The sequence below is a fragment of the Branchiostoma belcheri genome, unplaced genomic scaffold (genome assembly GCF_001625305.1).
Source record: "Branchiostoma belcheri isolate BF01 breed outbred unplaced genomic scaffold, Haploidv18h27 scaffold35, whole genome shotgun sequence".
Classification (NCBI taxonomy): domain Eukaryota; kingdom Metazoa; phylum Chordata; class Leptocardii; order Amphioxiformes; family Branchiostomatidae; genus Branchiostoma; species Branchiostoma belcheri.
Window position 1 is genome coordinate 270823 of NW_017803965.1, and position 4682 is coordinate 275504.

A 4682-nucleotide genomic window follows, 5' to 3' on the forward strand; every position below is an offset into this window, starting at 1 on the left:
CATCGCCGTAGCCGAGGGGGGTTCGGGGGTTCGGAAGAACCCCCCCACGAGGCTCAAAGGTCCACTTTTTGGTCCACATTTTATGTAAAGGTCCACTTTTTGGTCCACATTTTATGTAAAGGTCCAAGATTTTTCTTGAAAAAATGGACTGGAATCGTAGAAAAACTGCTCCCTTTGTCATTGAATAAAGCTTTAGCTCTGATTTTTTCCTGGAAATCCTCTCAAAAATGCACGAAATGCCATTTTAGAAAGTTCATTTTTCAAAATTTCCGGGGGAACATGCCCCCGGACCCCCCTAGGAACCTCGCGCCTTCGGCGCTCGCCTCGCGCCTACGCCGCTCGAGGTCCCCTCAAGCAGTGGGAAGAACCCCCCCCATTCAAAATCCTGGCTACGGGCTATATTAGCTTCATACCTCATCAGTCCTGCGGGTGTAATTAACTTGACGTGAGTGCAGTTGTACAAGATGAACATGATAGTCTTTCCGATGTGTGGTCACGAAAGTGGCCGTTCGCATGAGGATTTCTCCTGGGTTCTTTTCTTTATTGACTACAGCTTCAGACTCAATCGTGACACGCCTTCGTAATTCAGATGCTCTGCTGAACTTCACTCCCTCGTACCCCCACTCAGAACATTCTCTACAAGAACACGCTTAGCCACCTCAACAGCAGAAAATCACCCTTTCTTCCTCAATAGTCCATCAGTCAAGAGAAAATTTCATGCTGACAGTTTCTTTCCCAGAACCACTTCACTGTGGAACAAGCTTCCCCGTGAATGTTTCACCGCTAATTACAACCTCCAACGGTTTAAATCAAGGGTGAACAAATATCTGACCACGCAGTCATCACTGTAACCCAAAACATGTAAGTGGCTCTCATGAGCCTTGTTTTGAGGTGAATTCTGAAGTAAATAAAAAAAAATTTAAAAAAAAATAAAAAATTCGTGGAACACCCAAACTATACTGTATCTGTATCTGTATAGCCGGTATAACCGCCTTTCGGCGTAACACACACAGGCACGCGGCGCGGCGGCAGCTGGCTACATTACACTGATCGACTTGTTACACCTAACCCTTGAACATCTAACTCTAGGCGTTGTTTAAAGCTATCTGATGGCAATGCCTCTACTGTACTTGGTGACAGCGAGTTCCACTCTGCGATAGTTCTAGGAAAGGAAACTGTGAACCTTATACCAAACGAAGACGTACTCTGTTATCATCTCTTTCCAACATAGTAGAGCTACAGCATCTCAATAACAGTTCCTTATTTTATTTACTGCTACAAGGGCCCACGTCACTTTCACATTTACAAAACTGTAACATCTTCAATATAGTTCAAACTCTTATTTACTGTACAGGTAGATTCTCGTAATTGATAGATAACCAACTAGTCTTGTTTAGACATCTTTCTTTTAAATGATGATGATTATGATAGATAATAACAGAAACAAATACACATTTAGATACATTTTAATATTTTAACTACACCTAAAATAGCATGACAGTTTCCCCAACTCAACCTGATCTCTGATTGTATAGAATGTTTTGTTTGATTTTGTGTAAGTTATTTTGTCTCTGCTGCTACCTTTCAGTTATTTAAATGGCTGATCAATTTGTTATATTTATCTCTTTTTTTTTTTGGAATTATGATCAGTTAGACATTATGTTCTATTCAGTTATTTATACCTTTGTTAATTTTGTTGGCACCTTTGTTGTTACGTACAACTCTGGATTATGTTCAGATTATTTTGTGCTTTTTTTAGGTCGACCTCTGACCTCTCCTATCGATTTGAACTTACTCTATTGATTTGAACTTACTTTATTATTTTGTAATCATCATTATGTACAAAGTTTTGTTATCTATGTTTTATTTTAGTGACCCCAGGAAGAATAGTGCTTTTAAGCACTAATGGGGATCGAAATAAACAAACAAACAAACCTTACTAACAGTAGAAAAGCTAACTCTGAAAACTTAGTAAAAACGTTCTATCCATATATCAATGTTTGTTCCACCCATATCCAATGCATTGCAGCACAGCCTACATAATTACAATAAGCGACATGCTGAGATAGAAACCAGCCAATTTGGTAGTCATCATCAACTAGGAAGATCCCTAACAGCTTTTTAGATTGGAAGGCGGTACAAACAACCAATTAAAATGATGCCAAGAGATTAGGTTTCCGTAGAACGAAAATGCTTTGCTTGCAAAGTAGTGAGCAAGTTCCAAACTGTATAAATCTTTACTACTTCACAATTCCTACTTTTGAAATGAAGACTAGCACGACAGGGTTATGCTCTGTCTTTGCTAGTCTTTGTCAGCAATTGCTAGTCTTTGCTAGTCTTTGACGGCTACACTTTGCTAGTCTTTGACGGCAATTCCGCCCCCAATTCAGTTTAAAAGATGCAGCGTCGTATCAGCCCTAGACACACAGAGATATTCTACGATAAATATCAAAACAGCGCCAATCTCCCACGAGCTAAGAAAACGTTACGCATTTTAGCATTTATTTAGCAGCAATTAGCACATATTATGGGGTTGGCAGCGGGGTATTTGGTCCTCGGTTCCAATTCTGGCCGTGTTTAAACGGAATCACCCAAACCGCGATTCGGGTAACTCACATTCCTCACATCTGGTGAAACCGTGTCCGATCACAATTCGCTTGAGCTACATTTATTGCTGTTTGATGATAACACGCAAGGTGGCGTGTTATTAATGTCAGAGGTCAACGACCTGCTTGCTGATGCCCCCTCCCAGCGTATCTCGGCCGAATGCCGACGTGGTCCCGCCAGAGGCGGTGAAGCTCGCCCTAGAACGGACACATTATTTGACCATTACTGCTCTTTAAGTTGCTGCCACGTAAAAGTTGGTATTGCATATAAATAAAGAAATATCACCCCGTAATCCATGACCAGGCGAAGTTACATTGAAATCACATTGCGTTCAGACGCAAATCGCGATGCGGGGAAACCGATTCGAAACCACCTCTAGAAATGGCTTGGGATCGAGGCGCTTTCAATGTGATTTCGGAGCGTTCACATGGGGCCACTTGAAACCGGCTTCGGGGTAAACCACATGTAAACCGCCTTGGGTGATTCCGTTTAAACACGGCCTCTGTCACGTACCTTGTGCCTTTAGGAAAGGCACTTTCCATTTCAACGACTTTCCTGACTCCACCTATGTGTAAATACCTGACTTAAAAAGTAAAGCTGAAAGGCAGTGGAAGGAGAGGGATGGGCTCCATCTTCCAATACCCTGCCCTTGGAAAGTGTATAACAACCCACTGCCTAAAACCTATGAGACTACAAACCCTTTTATATATTTTTTATGTTTACCGAAGGAAAACATATGGTTTTTCCTCCATTTCTTCTTCTTCTGTTCCAAACACTAACCTCTGACCTGGCCAATGGCCTCTTTTGTTGACGTCTGTCACCATAGTAACTGGTGTTGGGTTACATTATGTTGCAAAACTTGCAATCTCATAGTAGGCATTTAGACTCCTGTCACCGATATACATGTATGTGAATGTGTTTGTGTGTTATTGTGAGTATTAAAGAATTAACAGAGCAGACCATATCCGAAGGTAAGCATTATGCATTTGCTTTGCAAATGTTACTTTTCTAGTACTTATTTATATCATCTTGACTTGGGGGGGGGGGGGTAACGTTAGACAGGATATTCATGAGTATGTAGGTAATACGTGCAAATCACAACATTAAATGCTATTTTAGACTGATTGCTAAACTAAATTATCTACCAGCAGATCTGTCCCGAAAGTTGGTACGGCAAAATATGATTTTAAGGATCGTGCCAGCTAACGTTAACACGCTATGAAGTTCCACCACTCAGAACTTTTAAGCGTTCCACTAGGTTCTCCACTAGCTCACACAACTTCACCGTCCAAATTCCTTGTTCGAAATCTTTTTACAGTGACAGTTTCTTTCCCCGTACGGCCAAGCTTTGGAATTCCCTCCCTGAGTCAGTGACAAGTGTTTCCCACCAACCTAAAATCTACAGGCTTTCAAATCAAACGTTCACCGCCATCTCTTGACATAACCATGTTTTTCTCATATTTCTAGTTCAATGCCGAGAAGAGGTCGTATAGGCCTTGCATTGAACCACTCCGTTAAAAAAACACAGCCACCTGCCGCTTCCAAGAATTAATTGCTGTATTTTTGTCCTTCCCGTCGGCTAACACTGATATTCCCATTCTGCCCATTTACACTCAGACAAACGACGGTCATTTTCACGTCTTTCCCTTGAAGCACGATTCTCTTGTGTACAATGATGGAGTGCTGCAATTTTAGACCATTTTAGGTGACCACCACAATGATGCAGCATGCAATTTATTTCCTATGTAGAGGTACATCTATAACTGGGGACAGAAAGCTATCTTTCATTGGATTCCAACAGTAGTCATCACATATGGTACATACGCTTGAGAAAATTACCGTTTGATAACTGGGATTTACATTGTGCTATATGTTAATAAAATGACTGATTCCTACCATAGAGTAAGTTGATTGTGACTATACATCAGCAAACGTAGCGCCAAAAAGTTCTGAAATAGAAACGTTGACTCAAATCCCCGATACCCAAACCGTTAACATCGTTGAAAGTTTATTTAGATTTGATTATCTATCCCATTTGTTTAGTACTGAAAAGTATTTGACTGTAAAAAATGTGT